The 23,138-nt window shown below is 42.4% G+C and overlaps 1 long non-coding RNA gene across 1 annotated transcript; it reads left to right on the top strand.

Annotated features, from left to right (window-relative positions):
• Positions 1-76: 76 nt before the first annotated feature.
• Positions 77-22,767, top strand: LOC133488618 (uncharacterized). Its single transcript, XR_009791704.1, has 2 exons — positions 77-230; positions 15,548-22,767. It is a non-coding gene; the product is annotated as an uncharacterized LOC133488618 (long non-coding RNA).
• Positions 22,768-23,138: the final 371 nt, after the last annotated feature.

The raw sequence follows: 23,138 nt of genomic DNA, 5'->3' as shown, positions 1-23,138 counted from the left end.
CACCTGCCTGGTTGGCTCCCGAGCTCAGAGCGGCTCCCTCTGCTCATTGGGCCGCGCCGGAGCTATTTTTAGGCTGCTATATAATTGCACAGAAGCAGGAAGTAAAGCACGAGTGGAGCGCTCCGTGAGCGTGCGGCTTGGCGCTGATGACTCTTCGGAGGAGCTGCGGTGCAAGCACAGCGAGCGCAGACGGGGACGGACGCTCCTCTCCGGCTTTGGAGGACGCAGAGGTACCGCTGAGTCCTTCATCCGCTGGGGGTCTAAAAATGATCACCACAAATGTGACATCTTACAAGTTTATTTTCTTTTAATAATAGTAATAAATAATAACAAAGTTGTAATCTTACCAGAAGAAAGGTTTTCAAGAAAAAAGTCTTCTTTTATTTAATTTTTTTCCAATAAAAAGCATTGTAATCTCGTAGAAAAAAAAGTGTTTTATTCTAGAATGCGTATAGAAAAATAATCTATAAGAAAAAAAATTTTGTTCAGAAAAAAAGGCATAAAGTATTTATTTTAAAGAACGTTGTATTTTGCAAGATGAAACCCCATAAAATTTAATTGTATTTTTTGAGAATAAAAAGTTTTTTTTCCAGCAAAAAAATCTTATTTTTCAAGAGTGAGGGTTTAAAAATTAATTTGTTAAAATATTGCTTTTTTCTGATTAAATTTCATCCATCCATCCATTTTCTTTACTGCTTCTCCTCACAAGGGTCACGGGTTGTTGGAGCCTATCCCAGCTATATTTGGGCGCACTGAACCGGTCGCCAGCCGATCGCAGGGCACATATAAACAAACAACCATTCACACTTACAGTCACACCTACGGGCAATTTAGTGTCTTCAATCAACCTACCACACATGTTTTTGGGATGTGGGAGGAAACCGGAGTGCCCGTAGAAAACCCACGCAGGCACGGGGAGAACATGCATACTCCACACAGGCGGGGCCGGGATTTGAATCCTGGTCCTCAGAACTGTGAGGCAGATTTTCTAACCAGTCAGCGACTGTGCCGCCGACAGTGATCCCATTTGAGCCAATTAGAAACCTGAAGAAAGTAATTTCCTGGGAAAATAAACACTACAACAACAGTGGAGAATGGAAGAAAAGTAGTGTGAGTTAATCCCCAATCAACTGTGTCTTCACTCCCATGCTTGTTTCCAATCAAAGATTCCAGATAAAAAGATCAGGCAACCCGACTTCCCCCACCGTACTCTTCCAGCCTACATCCCCTCATGAATATTAATTCAATTGATATTAAAGGATGTTTACATTTTTTAGTTCTAAAAATCTAACTTTCCCGCCCTGAAATATCACAGTTATCTGAAAAACCCCAACGTTTTTGGCTCTGAGATCCCAAAAACTTTATGAAAAAAAAAAATGTATTCTAAAAAAAATTAAATATATATATAACTTTATTCTCGTAGCATTACAACCATTTTTTTGCAACTTTTTTTCCCCAGAAAGATACAATGTTTCGCCTAAAAAAATACTAAATTTAATCTCAGAAAAATACATTTATCGCAGAAAAATATGCCTTTTTATATTGGAAAAATTGCTTTTTATCTTCTGAAAAAATAATTTCTTTTCTCATATTATTAAAATGTTTTGGTGAAAAAAATTAAGATGTTTTAAAAGAACATTTTAAAAAAATTATACAAAAATACAACTTTATTCTCGTAGCATTACAACAATTTCTTGCAACTTTTTTTTCCAGAAAGATACAATGTTTCGCCTAAGAAAATACTAAATTTAATCTCAGAAAAATACATTTATTGGAGAAAAATATGCCTTTTTATATTGGGAAATTGCTTTTTATCTTCTGAAAAAATAATTTATTTTCTCATAATATTAAAATGTTTTGGTGAAAAAAATTAAGATGTTTTAAAAGAACATTTAAAAAAAATTCTACAAAAATACAACTTTATTCTCGTAGCATTACAACAATTTTTTGCAACTTTTCTTTTTCCAGAAAGATACAATATTTCGCCTAAAAAAATACTAAATTTAATCTCAGAAAAATACGTTTATTGCAGAAAAATATGACTTTTTATATTGGAAAAATTGCTTTTTATCTTCTGAAATGTTTTTTTCTTTTCTCATAATATTACAATGTTTCGGTGAAAAAAATTAAGATGTTTTAAAATAACATTTATTTTTAAATTATAAAAAAATACTACTTTATTCAAATAGCATTATAACAATTTTGTGCAACTTTTATTTTCAGAAAGATACAATGTTTCGCCTAAAAAAATACTAAATTTAATCTCAGAAAAATACATTTATCGCAGAAAAATATGACTTTTTATATTGGAAAAATAAATGTTTATTAATCAAGTTAATTTCTTAAACTGAAAATAATATTAAAACCATTTTTTGGTGAAAAAATAAGAGTATCTTAAAAAAATGTGACTGATATGTAAAAATACAACTTCCCAAAAATCCCAAATCATTTCTTTAAAACATTGTTTTATCTCCAAACCTTTGACTATTTATCTTGGAAAAAAAACATTTTTTGTCTGAAAAAAAAATCTGAGAAATCTGATACACACACACACACACATATATATATCCATCCATTTTCTGAGCCGCTTCTCCTCAGTAGGGTCGCGGGCGCGCTGGAGCCTATCCCAGCTATCATCGGGCAGAAGGCGGGGTACACCCTGAACTGGTTGCCAGCCAATCGGACAGGACGACTGGTTGCAATCGAAGAAAGATGAATGCGGCCAAGTACAGGGATATCCTGGACGAAAACCTTCTCCACAGTGCTCAGGACCTCAGACTGGGCCGAAGTTCACCTCCCAACAAGACAATGACCCTAAGCACACAGCTAAAATACCGAAGGCGTGGCTGCAGAACAGCTCCATGACTGTTCTTAAATGGCCCAGCCAGATCCCTGACTTAAACCCAATTGAGCATCTCTGGAGAAACCTGAAAATGGCTGCCCACCAACGTTCACCATCCAACCTGACAGAACTCCAAAAGTATTGGGACGGCAAAGTCACTTCCTTTGTTTTTATTATATACCCAAGACATTTGGGTTTCAGATCAAAAGATGAATATGAGACATAAGTTCAGAATTCCAGCTTTCATTTAAAGGTAGTTACATCAAGATGTTTTAAACAACTCAGGACAGAGCCACCCACGTTTCAAGTGAGCAAAGGTATTGGGACAGACATGATTAAATTAATTTAAAGTTAATAACATTTAATATTTGGTGGCATAACCCTTACTTGCAATGACTGCATCAAGCCTGCGACCCATTGACTGCACCAGACTGTTGCATTCTTCATTTGAAATGCTTTTCCAGGCCTCACAAACCTTGGTAAAATGACCAAAACAAGAATTCTTTTCATATTGGATGGTCACATAACAAAAAAAGAGCAGCGATTTCATGTCAAGCAGACAACGCATGAGGGAGATGTGTGACAAAAACGTCTCCATGGTGACCGTGTTATCGCCAGTTGGCTAACATATGCATGTGGCTGTACCACACACTCTCATACACACACGCGCGCGCACACAGGCATGATTTATTACCTCACTTTGCAGCAGGCCAGTTGCAATATTGATGCAGATGTACATTTTATGACAAAAGTAGTAAAATGCTTTTTCCACTGTAAAGTTTACGACACTTTATTGTCTCTCAGTAATTAAGAGCGCATTAAGTTTAATGCGCATCGCACAGCTCGGGATTACACACAAACACACAAACACGCAGCAAAATCATTACTCATAAAACATGTTTACGTTTCAATGTAAGTGCTTTAAAAAAAAGGCACGTAGCTCAAAATTTTAGTTTGGTTGTTTGCTTTTGTAGTTTGTCTCACAAAAAAGACAATATTTTGATACGTGTTGTTTTTTTCTTCCATTTTTAAAAAAACATTTCTTAAAAAAAACTAAAAAACAAAACTCCACAATAACCTAAACAAAAAACAACAAGTATATTACATTTTTTCAAACATTTTGTATAAGACAAATATTTTTTAATATCAAAATAAAGCCACAAAATGTTGATGTATCGGGTACGTGTTTTCCCCTAATTTTGTAGTTTTTTAAAATTCAAAATGAAGAATTTTTTTATATAAAAATAAACCCACACAATTGGAATTTGTATGTTTTTTTGTGGCGGCACGGTGGACGACTGGTTAGAGCGTCAGCCTCACAGTTCTGAGGACCTGGGTTCAATCCCCGGCCCCGCCTGTGTGGAGTTTGCATGTTCTCCCCGTACCTGCGTGGGTTTTCTCCGGGCACTCTGGTTTCCTCCCACATCCCAAAAACATGCATTAATTGGAGACTCTAAATTGCCCGTAGGCATGACTGTGAGTGCGAATGGTTGTTTGTTTCTATGTGCCCTGCGATTGGCTGGGAACCAGTTCAGGGTGTACCCCGCCTCCTGCCCGATGACAGCTGGGATAGGCTCCAGCACGCCCGCGACCCTAGTGAGGAGAAGCGGCTCAGAAAATGGATGTATGGATGGATGTTTTTTTGTTCAATTTTGTAGTTTTTTATGTTTATCCAAAACAAAGAAAACATTCTTTTTTTTCTGGTAAAATAAAAAATAAACACAAAATTTGGAGAGCCATTCTTTTGTCCTCTAAAGTTCCCCGCATTCATCCAAAATGCAAATATTTTTTTATCAGATTAAAATGAAAAAGTTTTCACCAACATGATTTGTTTTTCTCCAAATTTCTTAGATTCCTCTTTTCATCATATTTTGTTGTTTTCTGGTGGCTAAAATTAAAAATGTCACAAAAACAGACCCCTCCTTGAGCCGTCACCCCCCTCCTTGAGCCCTCACCTTATCGTGGGGGAGGGGTTTGTGTGTCCCAATGATCCTAGGAGGTAAGTTGTCCTGGGCTTCACGCCCCAGGTAGGGTCACCCATGGCAAACAGGTCCGAGGTGAGGGACCAGAAAGCACGACTCAAAGACCCCTTATGACGAAGACAAAAAAATGGACTCAGGTTTCCCTTGCCCGGACGCGGGTCACCGGGGCCCCCCTCTGGAGCCAGGCCTGGAGGTGGGGCTCGAAGGAGATCGCCTGGTGGCCAGGCCTGCACTCATGGGGCTCGGCCGGGCACAGCCCGAAAGGGTAATGTGGGTCCCCCTTCCCATGGGCTCACCACCTGTGGGAGGGGCCATAGGGGTCGGGTGCAGTGCGAGTTGGGTGGTGGCCGAAGCCAGGGACCTTGGCGATCCGATCCCTGGCTACAGAAGCTGGCTCTAGGGATGTGGAATGTCACCTCTCTGGCAGGCAAGGAGCCCGAGCTGGTGTGTGAGGTCGAGAAGTTCCGACTAGATATAGTCGGACTCGCCTCCATGCACAGCTTGGGCTCTGGTACTAGTCCTCTCGAGAGGGGTTGGACTCTCTACCACTCTGGAGTTGCCCACGGTGAGAGGCACCGAGCAGGTGTGGGTATACTTATTGCTCCCCGGCTCGGTGCCTGTACGTTGAGGTTCACCCCGGTGGACGAGAGGGGAACCTCCCTCCGCCTTCGGGTGGGGGAACGGGTCCTGACTGTTGTTTGTGCCTATGCACCAAACAGCAGTTCAGAGACCCACCCTTTTTGGAGGGGGTGCTGGAGAGCGCTCCTGCTGGGGACTCCATCGCTCTGCTGGGGGACTTCAATGCTCACGTGGGCAATGACAGTGAGACCTGGAAGGGCGTGATTGGGACGAACGGCCCCCCCGATCAGAACCCGAGCGGTGTTCTGTTATTGGACTTCTGTGCTCATCACGGCTTGTCCATAACGAACACCATGTGCAACCATAAGGGTGTCCACACGTGCACTTGGCACCAGGACACCCTGGTCGCAGTTCGATGATCGACTTTGTGGTCGTGTCATCAGACTTGCGGCCGCATGTCTTGGACACTCGGGTGAAGAGAGGGGCGGAGCTGTCAACTGATCACCACCTGGTGGTGAGTTGGGTCCGATGGTGGGGGAAGATGCCGGTCCGACGTGGCAGACCCAAACGTATTGTGAGGGTGTGCTGGGAACGTCTGGCGGAATCCCCTGTCAGAAGGAGTTTCAACTCCCACTTCCGACAGAACTTTGCTCATGTTCCGGGGGAGGTGGGGGACATCGAGTCCGAGTGGACCATGTTCCGCGCCTCCATTGCTGAGGCGGCCGACCGGAGCTGTGGCCGTAAGGTGGTTGGTGCCTGTTGTGGCAGCAATCCCCGAACCCGTTGGTGAACACCAACAGTGAGGTTCCTCAGCCTACGCGATGCAGCAACACTGTGTATAGTGGGAATGGGGCGCTGCTGACCTCGACTCGGGACATTGTGAGCCGGTGGAGAGAATACTTCGAAGACCTCCTCAATTCCACTGACACGCCTTCCCATGAGGGAGCAGAGTCCGGGTTCTCTGAGGCGGGCTCTCCTATCTCTGGGGTTGAGGTCATCGAGGTGGTTAAAAAGCTTCTCGGTGGCAGGGGCACGGGGGTAGATGAGATCCGCCCGGAGTTCCTCAAGGCTCTGGATGTTGCAGGGCTGTCCTGGTTAACACGCCTCTGCAACATCGCATGGACATCGGGGACAGTGCCTCTGGATTGGCAGACTGGGGTGGTGGTCCCCCTTTTTAAGAAGGGGACCGCAGGGTGTGTTCCAACTACAGGGGGATCACACTCTTCAGCCTCCCTGGTATGGTCTATTTCGGGGTGCTGGAGAGGAGGGTCGGTCGGGAAGTTGAATCTTAGATTCAGGAGGAGCAGTGTGGTTTTCGTCCTGGCCGTGGAACAGTGGACCAGCTCCACACCCTTGGCAGGGTCCTCGAGGGTGCATGGGAGTTCACCCAACCAGTCTACATGTGTTTTGTGGACTTGGAGAAGGCGTTCGACCGTGTCCCTCTGGGGACTTGTGGTGTGTGCTTCGGGAGTATGGGGTACCGAACCCCATGATACGGTCTGTTCGGTCCCTGTACGACCGGAGTCAGAGTTTGGTCCACATATCCGGCAGTAAGTTGGACTCGTTTCCGGTGAGGGTTGGACTCCGCCAAGGCTGCCCTTTGTCACCGATTCTGTTCATAACTTTTACGGACAGAATTTCAAGGCGCACCCGAGGCGTAGAGGGGGTCCGGTTTGGTGGCCTCAGTATTACATCTCTGCTTTTTGCAGATGATGTGGTTCTGTTGGTTTCATCAAGCCATGATGGTGGCCGGGGCATCTGATTCGGATGCCTCCCGGACGCCCCCCTGGTGAGGTGTTCCGGGCATGTCCCACCGGGAGGAGACCCTGGGGACGACCCAGGACACGCTGGAGAGACTACATCCTTCGGCTGGCCTGGGAACGCCTCGGGATCCCCCCAGAAGAGCTGAATGAAGTGGCTGGGGAGAGGGAAGTCTGGGCGTCCCTGCTAATGCTACTGCCCCCGCGACCCGACCTCCGATAAGCGGTAGAAAATGGATGGATGGATGGATGGACGGACAAAAACAGACAACGACAAAAAAAGCAGGTTTTTGTTTTGGATTCATGTTGGTAAGGTCACAAAAACAAAATATTGTATATGCATACTTTATGTTTTGTCAACACCTTTTTCCTTGCTCCTAAAAAAACACAAAACAGAATTTCAGATATTGGATTTTCATCAGACAAAATATGGTGATTTAAAAAAAAATCAGAAACGAAGAAAATCCTTTTTTTTTTTTTTTTTTAAAAGTAAAATATAAAAATAAATCCAAATGTGGAAAAACTGTGTTTTCATTGGAGAGTAATAATTTCGACATTTGGGGCTCTTGTATCGATATTGCATCACAACGGATGACAATAAGATTCAATGCGATAATATTTTATAATGAAATCCTGCCTTTACATATGATGGCAAAAATGCTGGCTTGCTGTTAATAAAATGTGCTCAAAGTGCAACATTTCGCTGAGTCATTCACTGTCACTTGACTGAGATCGGCATGCAAAAGCACAATTGTGTCAAACAATAAGCGTTAATGACGTTTCTTCAAAACATCACATGACGCCGGGTTCTTGTTGTTGTGGACATTGAGTCCAAATCATCACAAGACCTAATTCAGGACAACAATTCAATTACATGCCCTTGGACAACAGGGTGCAGAGGAGTTTCCACAAGGATGCCATGGAAAGACGTTTAAAATGTCAGCTTTCACTTAAGTATAAAAGTGGTCAGATATTCAACAATCTTTGGGTTCATGATTCAAATTAGTAGGGTTCCTTTTTTAAAGGACGATGGTCCATATTTCACTAAGTTCTCTTTATGTATTTTTTGCTCAAAAAATGAAAATGGCAGTTTTTTCCAATAATATCAATCCTTTTTGGAGCAATTGGTAAATAACTAATTGCACTTGGAATGTCGCTTTTTCACCAGAATCGCACAAATCCATACGCCCCCATGCCTTGGTGTGACAGAAAGTGCATAGCCATTGTGGAAAAAGAAATGTGCAACCCTAAAAAGTGCCAGTATTTACTGATATTTTATATATCATCACTGCCGGGTGGAATCAATCCCCTCATCTCCAAAATGACAACTTTTCATCAAAAAAAGAAAAAAAACGACATCTTGCTTCAGTTTCCAAACACGGCTTTGTTGTTGTGTTTTGTTCTTTGTAAATTGGTATTATACCTTATACAGTGTCACTGATGGTGTAGTGGTACACTCGCCTGACTTTGGTGCAGGCAGCGTGGGTTCAGTTCCCACTCAGTGACGGTATGAATGTGAGTGCGAATGCTTGTCCGTGTCTATATGTGCCCTGTGACTGACTGGCGACCAGTTCAGGTGTTCCGCCTTTCGCCCGAAGTCAGCTGAGATAGGCTCCAGTGCCCTGCGACCCTAACCAGGATAAGCGGTGTTGAAAATGGATGGATGGATGGACCTTATACAGTATTTCTATCATATACTGTAACACTCTCACATGAACACAACAGCACCCCAAAATTATATTCAATCATTAATATGCTAAAAAGTTGCTCATTTATTACGGTGTCACTGATTAAAATGATACGAACGTGGCGCCAGCCAGCCGTGGCCATCAAAGTCTGCTGAATTCACACGACGCCACCACCGTACAAAAACCTTTAAAAGCAAACACCTGTGTCACATCATGCATCCAAAAGATTTTTCAAAGGTCCAGAGCCATGAGTGATGCAACCAATGCAACACTGAGCTGATGAAACCCCGTTTGAGGCAGAAATGAATCTGTAAGCACTTACTTCATGGCTATCTTTCTTCTGTAACGAAGCATTTCAATGATCAATTTTAGCAAAACAAGCCTACTCAAATGTACTATTTTCACTCCTTATTGTCTTAAAAAAAAACATCCAGGCTTTCAATATAGGTGACAATTTCACCACAGAACATGTAGTAGTTTGTAAGGAAATGTCCTCACCTTCTGCACCTAATGTCACAGGCTGATGTGTTGTTTTCCACCTACATGTGGACAGGTCAAAATCTGGCTGGACAGAAAACAAGCCGAAAATTACTACTAACACTATTTTGGGGCGTATTTTTTCTGCAGACATCATTTTTAAGTCCAGAACTATGGAAGAAATGCCAATGTTCACAGCATTAGAGAGGTCTTTTAATGGATAACGACAATGCAAATGAAATTTAGAGAAAAAAAAAAATCATCCCCCAACACCAGTTTGATCGAGTTACATGAAATTGGGTGGCTATGTCTACAAAAAACAGGATGCACGGAAAAGTCTCAAGGTCTCATGCCTGAACTTGAACAGGAAGTTGACCATTTTGGTTTGAAGCAACATTTCAGACTTAGTCAATCCCCATGAAAAGTTTGAAAAAATTTGCCCCTCATACCAGTTTCATTGATCAGCACAACATTTAGTGGAGCTGTCTATCGTAAAAGTGTGCACGAAACGTCTCAAGGACCTGTGGTCGAAATTGAACAGGGAGTCAGCCATTTTGGTTTGAAGCAGCCATTTCACATTCAGTCGTGCCCCCATGGGAAGTATGAAAAAAATCAGCCCCCGACACCAGTTTCACCTATCGGCATGAAATTGGGTGGACATTTATCATAACAGGATGCACAATAAAGTCTCAAGGACCTGTGGCTGAAATTGAACAAGAACTCAGTCAGTTTGGTTTGAAGCAGCCATTTTGCGGCAAATTTCCAGGCTCATACTTGAATGGACACAAACTAGGGAATTCGCCAATAAATAATTTCTGCTCTCAGCTTTAATGGAATATTGTTTTTAACTGTTAACTGTATTGTATTACACAGAACCAGAGGACAAGAAAATATTAATTAAATTAACAGGTTTTAATCACTTTTTGGGGAATGAAAATTGGTCAAAAATATTAACTGGATGCAGTAGACTAAGGACCATACTACTACTACTACTACTACTACTACAAAGAGAACACATTTTCAAGGTACTAAATGACACTTTAATATGTTAAAAGTAAATGAAGTGTCCAGCGCGTGTATATGTGACCGGACAACAGAGCAGCGCATTTGGGCCTCGTGACTCTCTCTTTTCATCTTTGTCTTCTCATATTCATGCGTTTGTATTTCTGCGTTCATGTTGTGCGGAGGACATTTGCGCATTGATACGTTTCACAGTGTATCGGTCAAGGTAACAGGCGGCCTCTGTTTGTGCATCATGAGACGAAGATGACTCATCATCTCACACACACAGAAAAACGTGCACACACACGCAGAGGAATAAAGTGATTCCAGATGACATGAAATAAGCTGTGTCCGCGTTCAAAGAGATTGTCTTTGACATTCATTCAATTGTAGAAGCCTGTGGTTGCCACGGTAACCATCACATATTCACTGTCCAAGAAGACGACTCTGTACAACAGCAGCTTGTTAACCGACTAGTTGCAAGATCATAAATCTATGCTGAAATATTCTATTAATAACTCATTAATAATATTAAATAGAATTGTAATTTTTTTCTCCACAATCACACCCTTTTTAGTTTGGCAGTTGGTCAGCACAATGATGCTAAAATTACATAAATGTTTTCTGTGAAATTAAATTGTACAGAAACAAACAGAAAATCTTACCATACTTAAAAGTTAACTCATTGACTGCCAGCCGGTTTCAAAGCAGTTCCCCATATTGCCACCCATTTTAGAGCATTTTTTGACAGATATTTTAAAGGTCCTGTATTTTGGCTGTTTAGACCGCCATAGAGTGACTCTCTAACATGGATTTATTATAAAAGATACAATTTCATTAAAAAAAAAAACACCTTGGTTTTGTCATACCGCCACTTCTGTTTGACCCAGTTTTGTATACAATTTGTCCGTATTTGGCTCAGACCGCCCCCTTTCCTCTGATTGGTTGCCTCTGTGTAGAAGACCCACTTGTGAGAGCATATGTGTTTTGTTATGTTGAGAGCAAAGGTTTTTGCTAGTGACGATAAGCTCGAGAAATTTGAATGACCTGATTTCAGGGTTCTCGGCTTCTCTTCACGTCTGGAACTCAGGAATGCGTGCATGAGTTTATTTCATATTTCACATTGACTGAGGGACCATAGAGACAATGTTACAGCCCAAGAAAAAGTTGGTTTGGAAAAATATGGCACCTTTAAGACCCACAGAATATTGTGTATTCTGTGTGGTCTGTCACTGAACCTACCAAAGAGTAAACTTTCGTCGTTCACCAGAAAAGAAGTTGTTTTTTTTCTAGCTTTTTCCATTCTTTAGTAACAAGCAGTAGAACAGGATTTGGTTTCACCAAAAACACTGGTTCTGATCAAAAAGCAGAGAAAATGAGCATTTAGTGAAAAGAAACTGACTGACTCTAAAATCTTTTGCTTTTATAATTCTTCAAAATACAAAACAATAAGAACAAGACTCGCGCTTTTGATGGCAAAATGATCATATATTTACAGATATACAACTAAAAAACGCACTGTGAGCAACACTAATTCACCGCACGGCTCGAGTTAAATGTCAGTGGAATTTTTACATGCCGTTTGCAATTGATTGCATGAAATGTTAACTTTTCTCACGATTGTGATACAGACCATTCGACCGTCAGTTGCCTAAACTTGCCCGACTTCTAGCAAGTTGGCATGACTCTCCCTCAAAATCGACATGACAAGCCGAGATTCGCCCCTAATCTTTATCTTCTTCTCAAAACCTGCGCTGATCTCAAATCCAAAGTGATGAAACGCCACCATCTAGTGATCAGTTAGTCATTACAGTGGTTTACGAACTTGAATTTCACACAGAAGCTGGGCGAGACCCTCTTCCACACCAACCCATTGAAAATGTACTTGACGAATATATTCGTCTGTGGCAGTAAATGGTCGGATTACAGTTGAAGAATATTTATGTCCACGGCAGGGAACGAGTAAAATACAACTGAACTGCACTTAACAAATGTAATGTAATGGATTAAAAATAACGTTGAAGCCACAGTAACATGCACGGTTAATCATTGTATCAGAGGATTAGATTCAATATGCTGCGTCATCTTGTTCGGTCATCCGGAGGACATGGTACACATGCAGTATGTCATGTAAGCAACACGTATACATCACGTTTACATCAGATGAGTCACCGTCAGTCGCGCACATGACATCATTCATCACCGGTTCCTGTCACGTATACGCTCTACGCAGAGGAGACATCATTGATCATCAGTGCAGTGCAGAGATCATGGCCGCCTTCGCGTGACCTGCACACTGTGCAGCAATGCACTGTGGGTCTTAGCGTCCCGGGAGAGCGACAACATAGGTGGAGAGGAAATGAATGGAGGGCCGAGACAAGATTGGGTCCCTGCGGCCTCCTCCGGGTGGCCAGTTGTCGGGGCGCCTCGGTGGAGCCCTGGGTCCCTCGGTGTGGAACGTGTCCCGGTGGACTGCTAGGCCCGATCCCGCCTCTCGATTGATTGGCTGGGTTCCTCAGCCTACGCGATGCAGGCACAGCAATTACGGGACACTTCTGTCAGTCATTGTGCATGTGAAACGGTGTCAATTAACTTGCATGTGTCCACAGGCACACATCCCTGGGACTTTTTCGCTGGGTGTGGGGCCAATCACTTATTGTGACAAATAACTCATGAATATGCAAATTGCTTGGGTATCCCCTCACTCACACTCTCGTCATATAGACTCATAATTTACATAGTCACTCCCACCGCACTTCAGTTGTACAGCCGGCTTCACGAGCCTTATTCTGCATGCTTCTTCTCCTGTCCTTGTCCTGTCCTATTTTGTCCTGTCCTTCCCTCACAGGGTGTAGCATGACTGACCCATACAACACTCATATCTAATGTTTCATTGTTCTAGATAGGTAATGATTTACTTTTCTTATTTTGTCTTTTGTCTTCTTTTCTCACGCCCCTCTGTAAACTTTTTTCTGTTCGACTGATCGACTCTGATTCTCAATAAATATCAGTTATAATACTAAGAAACCACAGCGGCAGCTTAAACACTCCACTGTGACACAGTAAAACTATTCTGCCATAAAAGGGATACAGATCCTCCATTCTGCTTGACCTAACAGCCGAACAGGACAAAAAAAAAAAAATTATTTGTCTTGTATATTTTGTATTTTTATTATTATTTCAATGACTTCCTCCTGAGTTCCAAAACCATATAGGAAACGTTTATAGGACATAAAAGACCAGATAAATATGTACAAATATATATTGTATTGATATTTAATTTGTCATTTTTTAAAGCATATTTGGTATTGGAGTAGGTGGCACGGTGGTCGATGGTTGTTTGTTTGTATGTGCCCTGCGATTGGCTGGCAACCAGTTCAAGGTGTACCCCACCTCCTGCCTGCAGTTAGCTGGGATAGGCTCCAGCATACACGTGACCCTAGTGAGGATAAGCGGTGTAGATAATGGATGGATGGATGGATGGTATTGGAGTAATCCAAACGTAATCAAGTTACATGACTTTCATATTATGTACTTGGATTACATTAATAGCTACATTTTTAATAGGTAATTGGTTACTGTAAAGTAACCCTCACAACCTTGAGAGTAAGTCATGGCTCCCTGCAAATACAATATATTAGCTTTGTGTTCAACTAAGTAGGCCCAGTTTTCACACTAAGTACATTTGTGACTAAAATGAGACAAGCTCATTGTTTCAGTATTCATACTTTTTATATTTTTGTTTGGTGGTTAACAGTGCTGACGGCACGGTGGATGACTGGTTAGAGCGTCAGCCTCACAGTTCTGTGGACCCGGGTTCAATCCCCGGCCCCGCCTGTGTGGAGTTTGCGTGTTCTCCCCGTGTCTGCGTGGGTTTTCTCCGGGCACTCCGGTTTCCTCCCACATCCCAAAAACATGCATTAATTGGAGACTCTAAATTGCCCGTAGGTGTGACTGTGAGTGCAAATGGTTGTTTGTTTGTATGTACCCTGCGATTGGCTGGCAACCAGTTCAGGGTGTACCCCGCCTCTTGCCCGATGACAGCTGGGATAGGCTCCAGCACGCCCGCGACCCGAGTGAGGAGAAGCGGCTCAGAAAATGGATGGATGGATGGATGGTTAACAGTGCAATTTTTCAAATGTAAAATAGGTGCCTTGGCTCAACGAAGGTTGGAAAACACAGATTTCAATCATTCCTCTCCCAAATAAAAACTCAAGTTATTAATAAATAAGTCTCATATGATGCACATAGACTGACGTGATCAGAATCAGAATTATCTTTATTTGCCAAGTATGTCAAAAACACACAATTTATCTGAGGTAGTTGGAGCCGCTCTAGTACGACAATAGTCAATTGACAATTCATACTTTTGAGACATACAAACAAAAAAACAGAGCCACAATTAAGATGTTACCAGTAATTTGATAATGCTGGTACAATTAAATTTTTGACAATTCTGCAAATGATGCCGAGTCCTCTTGCAATTTAGAGCAGTTTGAAATGACTAATAGAACAATAGTCTGGTACAGTGACCATTGTGCAAATGGCGCAGAGGCGTCAAGAAATTATGCAGTTTAAAGTGACTAGTATTGCGATAATCTGGAACAATGTCAATTGTGCAAATGGTGCAGATACTTCTCAAGCACAGAAGTGGCCAGTATTGGTCAACAACAGATAAGTAGTGCAGAGTGGCGAGACTCGTACAGTGAGTGCATGAATAATGTATAATTGGCCCGACAGAGATGTGACTACAATCTCAAGACAAAATTGGCAGCATGCTACAATGGAATTCTAAGTGAACTGTTTAAGAAGTTAATGGCAAGAGGGAAGAAGCTGTTGGAATGTCTGCTAGTTTTAGTTTGCATTGTTCGGTAGCGCCTACCTGAGGGAAGAGGTGGTGACCAGGATGTGGAGGGTCCAAGAGGATTTTGCATGCTCTTGTCTTAGTTCTGGCAGTGTGCAAGTCCTCAAGGGTCGGTAGGGGGGTACCGACAATATTTTCAGCAGTTTTGATTGTCCGTTGCAGTCTGAGTTTGTCCTTTTTTCTGGCAGCACTGAACCAGACTGTGATGGAAGAACACAGGACTGATTCGATGACTGCTGTGTAGAACTGCCTCAACAGCTCCTGTGGCAGGCTGTGCTTATTCAGAAGCCACAGGAAGTACATCCTCTGCTGGGCCTTTTGAGGATGGAATTGATGTTGGTCTCCCACTTTAGGTCCTGAGTGACTGTAATTCCCAGGAACTCGAAGTTCTCTTTGGTTGAGACAGGGCAGTTGGACAGCGTGAAGGGCAGCTGTGGCGAAGGAGGCCTCCTGAAGTCCACGATCATCTCTACAGTCTTGAGCGTGTTCAGCTCGAGGTTGTGTCGGCCGAACCACAGCTCCAGCCGCTCCACTTCCTGTCGATAAGCAGACTTGTCACCGTCTTTGATGAGGCCGATGACTGTGGGTGAGGCCGATGACTCTGGTGGTGTGATGTTAGGAACACAGCGATTTCCAGCAAGTTGAAAGAAAATAAAATTAACGACTTGGAAATCTGTTGTATGCACCAGAGATCTTGTGTTGGAGAGGTATAGGTTCACTACTAACTTGCCTTCAACTAGATTTGATGGAAATGTATCAAAATAGTTATAATATTTGCGGAATTCTGTTGACCAAACCAACCAACCGACCGACCGACCGACCAACTAACCGACCAACAAATTAAACCAGCCAACCAACTAACTTTCAGCAAGATTTTGTGGAAATTGATTATCAAATTTGTTGTGTGATCGTTATTACCAACCAACCAGAGACAAGGTTGCCTTCATCTCCTGTAGTTGACAAACTGAGCAAATGTAAATTGCTTACTTACTGACTAACTGAACCAACCAGCCAACTAACTAGCTAAATAAGTAACAATCAGGTTGCCTTCCACAAGGTATCATAGGAATAAAATGTTTGCATAATCCTGCATTCTCAGTGAGCGCCCGACCAACTGACAGACCCATCGACTGGCCTAACTAAGGTAGCTTTCGACAAAGTGTTCAAAGAAATTGATTGTCAATTTTTTTACGTAATCCTTATTACTAACTGATCGGCCGATTCGCCAACCGATTAACTTGCAGTGAGTTTGACAAGGCTTCAGTTATCTAATTTTTGTGTAATCCTGTTTACTAACTTTCTAAATGAAAGTCCATCGAACATTCAGGTTGCCATTGACTAGTATTCATGTAAATCGGTGATGTAATTTTGGCATAATCTTTCTTATAAACTAACTAACAGTGGCTGTTCTTTGAATAGTTTTTCACTACACAACTGCAAAAATTTTGAGTCTGTGCCTCCGGAGAGCTCTGGAGATTATTTGTAGATGTAGCAAATAACATCCTAGCCGAGTAGCCCACATCCTGTTGTTGACGTGAGGACAGGACGTGTCCGCATCCCTTCCAATGGGAAATGCAGGCGGCTTATTAATAGCAACGAGAGGTATGAGCATGGCCATGCTGCTTGGGAGCGTTATCTGGCTACGTGTTGTTGTACCCATATTAAATGTCAAGTTCAGTGGGTCATGCGCTGCACTCATTGTCTTCTACATGTGCTTCAGCGTGACAAATTACTTAACTTTAGCACTTTTTTTCACTCTTGATAAACAACACATAGAAAACAATGATATTTACTTGTTATTGCTTGCTGCACACGAGACCAACAAATAAACCAAGCAATAAATAATAAATCAACCAACCAACCAACCAACCAACCAACCAGCGACCGACCAACAAACTAAACCAACCAACTGAAATCAACAAACCAACTAAGCAACTGAGCAATCAATAAACTAAACCCAACCAACCAGGGAACGACCAACAAACTAAACCACACAACCTGAAAAAAAGAATTAGCAAACAAACTTTTGACTAGATTTCACAGAAATTAATGATCAGATGATTGACAATGACCAACCGATTGACCGACGAATGAGCTAATTCACTAACAAGTTACCTTTGACAAGATTTCATTGAAATGATGTCAAGTTTTGCATAATCCTACTAACCAAACGACCAACGTACTAGGAACCTACCTCACAAGAGCTTAGTTCAACAGTACTTATTCTAAAAGGCCTAATAAAAAAAATTGAGAACGAGAATCCACACAGGAAGGGATTCATATTTGAATCAGTCACCATAGTCCCCCTCACTTATTACCAAAATTAAGTTTTATTATTTAACTTGCTAATGTCAACTGTGCAGTGTGTGCCCGTGATGTTTTACTGTATGTATCATGTCATGTTATGTTATGTAACTTTTACTTTGCTTTCCGAGTGTGGTCAAGTTTTATGATGCAGGTCCGGCCAAGTGCGTGCATGCCTGGAGAAGGCCATCATGGGAGTTCTCCCGCGCTCCCACGCAGCCCAATCCCGGCGGCAGCTGTGAATGCGATGAGAGGAGCCAAAGACCCCAGAGAACTCCCGACAAAACCCCCACCCTGGCTGCACTGCCATAACGCCAACAAAGAGGAACGTGACCCCTTCCTTCCCACTGTAAACCGCCCCACAATGGGGCCCCAGATATACCGCCTCTTTTTCCTTCTTTCTACGCACTCCGAGGGGAATCCTCCACCCCACCAGCGGCATTCCACATCCTGTCCGGCCGACTCGTATGCAAAACATTAGCAGCTTTCTCAAGATGTCTCATAGTTAGAATGGAGAAAAGTTATTTTGAGAAACTCCAATATTACCAGAGACCTGCGCTAAGATTTGTTTCAGTTTAATCAACATCCAAAACTACTTCTGCATCCGAGGGAACAAAATGTAATAAGATCCAACAAAGCAAAAGTAATCAAGAAACTAACTAATCAACCAAACAACAATCTAAACCAACCTACAACCCAACAAACTAAGCTGTTAAAAACTGAACAACCAACTACAACCCTAATTCCGATGAAGTTGGGACGTTGTGTTTAACATTAATAAAAACAGAATACAATGATTTGCAAATCATGTTCGACCTATAGTTAATTGAATACATTACAAAGACAAGATATTTAATGTTCAAACTGATAAACTTTATTGTTTTTAGCAAATAATCATTAACTTAGAATTTTATGGCTGCAACACGTTCCAAAAAAGCTGGAACAGGTGGCAAAAAAGACTGAGAAAGTTGAGGAATGCTCATCAAACACCTGTTTGGAACATCCCACAGGTGAACAGGCTAATTGGGAACAGGTGGGTGCCATGATTGGGTATAAAAGGAGCTTACCTGAATTGCTCAGTCATTCACACGCAACGTGGGCGAGGTTCACCTCTTTGTGAACAAGTGTGTGAGAAAATAGTCGAACAGTTTAAGGACAATGTTCCTCAACGTACAATTGCAAGGAATTTAGGGATTTCATCCACTACGGTCCATAATATCATCAAAAGGTTCAGAGAATCTGGAGAAATCGCTGCATGTAAGCGGCAAGGCAGAAAACCAACATTGAATGCCCATGACCTTCGATCCCTCAGGTGGCACTGCATCAAAAACCGACATCAATGTGTAAAGGATATCACCACATGGGCTCAGGAACACCTCAGAAAAACCAATGTCAGTAAAACAGTTCAGTACAGTTCATCGCTACATCCGTCAGTGCAACTTGAAACTCTACTATGCAAAGCAAAAGCCATTTATCAACAACACTCAGAAAGGCCGCCGGCTTCTCTGTGTTCTGTGCTCCGACAAGTCCACATTTCAAATTGTTTCTGGAAATTGTGGACGTCGTGTCCTTCGGGCCAAAGAGAAAAAGAACCAGCCGGACTGTTATGGATGCAAAGTTCAAAAGCCTCTGTGATGGTATGGGCTGTGTTAGTGCCAATGGCATAGGTAACTTACACATCTGTGAAGGCACCTTTAATACCGAAAGGTACATACCGGTTATGGAGAAACATATGCTGCCATCCAAGCAACGTCTTTTTCATGGACGCCCGCTGCTGCTTATTTCAGCAAGACAATGCCAAACCGCATTGTAAAAGAGTGCGGGTACTAGACTGGCCTGCCTGCAGTCCAGACCTGTCTCCCATTGAAAATGTGTGGCGCATTATGAAACGTAAAATACGATAACGGAGACAGCTGAAGCCATACATCAAGCAAGAATGGGAAAGAATTCCACCTACAAAGCTTCAACAATTAGTGACCTCAGTTCCCAAACGTTTATTGAATGCTTTTTTGGAACGTGTTGGAGCCATAAAATTCAAAGTTAATGATTATTTGCCAAAAACAATCGCGGGGTACATACAAACAAACAACCATTCACTCACATTCACACCTACGAGCAATTTAGAGTCCTCAATCAACTTACCACACATGTTTTTGGGAAGTGGGAGGAAACCGGAGTACCCGGAGAAAACAAATACAAACTCCCCACAGGCGGGGCCGGGATTTGAATGCTGGTCCTCAGAACTGTGAGGCAGATATGCTAACGAGTCACCCACCGTTCCGCCAACTAAATCAAATCAACAAACTAAATCACTCAAAAAACTAACCAAACCTACCAACCAACCCACCCACCCATCCATCAACAAATAAACTAAACAACCAACAAAACAAACTAACAAATAAATAAAAACCTATAATTCAAAACATCCAATATCCAACAACCCAACCAAACAAACAACCAATTAAACCAACCAATCAACAAAAAAAAGGAATGACCGAACAAGCAAACAAAAACAACGATTCAAACCAACCAACCAAGCAACAAATTAAACCAAGCAACTTACAAACTAACCCAACCTACCAACCAATAAACCAAGCCAACCATTAAACCTACAATCCAAGACAACCCACAACCAACAAACAAACTGATTAATACAGTATTTAGAGACCAATGGACAATTGTCATGCAGTCAATGTGACCGTTCATCGTCAACAACAACAAAACAAGACAAGTTCAAAGAACGTCCAGAGCTGGAGGGTAACACATGCTGAACGTGTTTTGGAGGGGGGAAAACACTGCGGCTTGGTAGCTGTGGCTACGAAGACAACAGGAAGTGAAACATTTAGCTGTGTCATCTTTGTCTTTGACACTAATGACTCGTGACCAGCAGCTGAGGAAATCTCAGTCGCACACGAGAAGAGATTGTAAATGAATGAATGCTGAAAATTGAACATTAAGTCATCAATGCTAACGCTAACGTCTTTCTTTTTTTTTTAATGCAGCCCCTGCAGAAATTTTCATTTAGCAACATGAAATTTGGTGGACAGGGCTATCATGATTAGAGCCACAAACGTGTCTCAAGAAGCCGTGCATGAAAACACAGGACGTCAGCCATTTTCTTTAAATTTGTTTACATTTTAGGGGTAATTTCCAGGGATCCTTGGCCCTGGATTTTATTTTTGAAAACTCAGCTTCCAAAGCCTGTTTCACTTAGCAACATAAAATTTGGTATACATGTCTATCATGGGTGGCACGGTGGATGACCGTTTAGAGCGTCAGCCTCACAGTTCTGAGGACCCGGGTTCAATCCCCGGCCCCGACTGTGTGGAGTTTGCATGTTCTCCCCGTGCCTGCGTGGGTTTTCTCCGGGCACTCCGGTTTCCTCCCACATCCCAAAAACATGCATAAATTGGAGACTCTAAATTGCCCGTAGGCATGACTGCGAGTGCGAATGGTTGTTTGTTTGTATGTGCCCTGCGATTGGCTGGCAACTAGTTCAGGGTGTACCCCGCCTCCTTGCCCGATGACAGCTGGGATAGGCTCCAGCATGCCCACGACCCGAGTGAGGAGAAGCGGCTCAGAAAATGGATGGATGGATGGATGGATGTCTATCATGATTAGAATGACAAAATGTCTCAGGAAACCATGCTGGGAAAGAAACAGGAAGTCTATGATTCTGCTTTAAAGTGGACATTTTAGGAGTAATTTTGAGGGATCCTTTCCAACTGGATTTTCTTTTTGAAAATTCAGTCCCTGAAGCCAGTTTCACTTAGCAACATAAAATTTGGTGTCCAAGTCTATCATTAATAGACCAACAAAAAAGTCTCAAGAAGCTCTATAATTAATTAATTTCCAAGGATGCTTGCTCCCTGGATTTTCTTTTTGAAAACTCAAGCTTCTGAAGCCAGTTTCACTTAGCAACATGACATTTTGAAGGCAAGTCTATCATGATTAGACCCACAAAAAAAGTCTCCAGAAGCCATGCTTGGAAAGAAACAGGAAGTCTGCCATTTTGCTTTGAAGCGGACATTTTAGGGGTAATTTCCAGGGATCCATGTTCCCTGGATTTTCTTTTTAAACATTCAGCCCCCAAAGTCAGTTTCACTTCGCAACATTAAATTTGGCAGATATGTCTACAATGAGTAAATGAGTTTTTTTAAAGAAGCTTGGCCGGAAAGGACCTAGTACTTCTGCAGTTTTGGTTTGAAGTAGACATTTTTGGGGTCATTTCCAAGTATCCTTGCCACCTGGCTTTTCTTTTTGAAAATTCAGCCCCTGAGGCCAGTTTCACTGAGCAACATGAAACCTGGTAGACATGTCTATTATGGATACTTACAAAAAGTCTCAAGAAGCTATGCCCATAAAGACAAAGGAAGCCTGCCATTTTGGTTTGAAGCAGCTATTTTAGTCTCATTTTAGTCATTTCCAGGAGTCTTTCAAAGATGAACAAGACATTGTACAATATGTATACTTGCTTGCACCATTCAGGATAAATGCTACAATGCCATGTCAACTTTCTGATATGTGACTGACTTTGTGTCAAGAAACAGCATCAAGAGTGAGCAACGTCCCTGCCACTGCCATGAATCACCAATCACAAATTACAGGACGACCTTCGCCTGGCGACAACCTGGTGTGGCGTGCGTTCGCAGGCCGACAACAGCAGCAGCAATGCATATGTGCTTTGGGGTTTATGAGTCACGCCCGTCGTCAACGTAGCATTAGCCACACCACACCACACCACTAAGTTTTAGTCATCTTGTTTTGTGTCCTTTATGAGTCACAACTGGGGTGTTTACTGTTGCTTTCCTACAGTACTTATTTTGTAAATGTCTGTGATTGTACATTTTGTATGTGTATGTGTCATATACTGCCTGGAGTTCCATTATTGTAGCCGGGAGGGCGCTTTGCGTTCTCTCACTCTCTCCCCTCCCTTCTCTGTTTTCAGCACCTGTCTCCAATCAGCCTTTTCACCACCAGTATATAAACCTGCCTGTTACAGGAAATCCTCACCGAATTATTGCAGTTACTTTCAGTGGTACCACGGCCCATTTACCTCACGTAAGTCACCCTATTCCTCGTTTCCTTTTTGACTCTTGTGACTCCTTGTTCCAGTGTGTTTTCCCCCTCTGTTCCTGATCCACGTAATTCCTGCCGCCAAGCCAGCTGCCTGTCCTCACCACTACCTGCCACCTGTCCACACCGCCGCCTGCCAACCCACCTAGGACCATCGCCATTACCTTTCATCAATAAACTATTCATCCTTTCACATCTGCCTCCGACTGCTCTTGGATCCAGCCACTCTCTATTCGTGTCAGAGTGTGTGTGTTTCTTTGTGTCAATGTTTGATGTAAATGTACAGGAGACAATCGCCTTTGTTTGTCCTACACGAGGTCATTGGTTTTCTTTGGCGGCTACACGTGAAGCAATTTATTTCAGTAAAAAAAGATTTGGCCCTGAATAGTTTTCAAAATCAATAGGGTGATTTGAACATTGTGACTGTTTGGAGGCTAACATGCAGGTTTGACGACACAAAAATACCAGTTTTAATAATTTTTACCCCTTCCATTATAGAAAAAGCAACTGCTATGCAATGACATTATTCAAAATAACCTTTGTCTTTTTTCCCTTCTGGGATTT

Source organism: Phyllopteryx taeniolatus, chromosome 14 (assembly GCF_024500385.1).
Source record: "Phyllopteryx taeniolatus isolate TA_2022b chromosome 14, UOR_Ptae_1.2, whole genome shotgun sequence".
Classification (NCBI taxonomy): Eukaryota; Metazoa; Chordata; class Actinopteri; order Syngnathiformes; family Syngnathidae; genus Phyllopteryx; species Phyllopteryx taeniolatus.
Note: the sequence above shows the minus strand (reverse complement) of the source record. Positions and strands in the feature narration are given on the sequence as shown.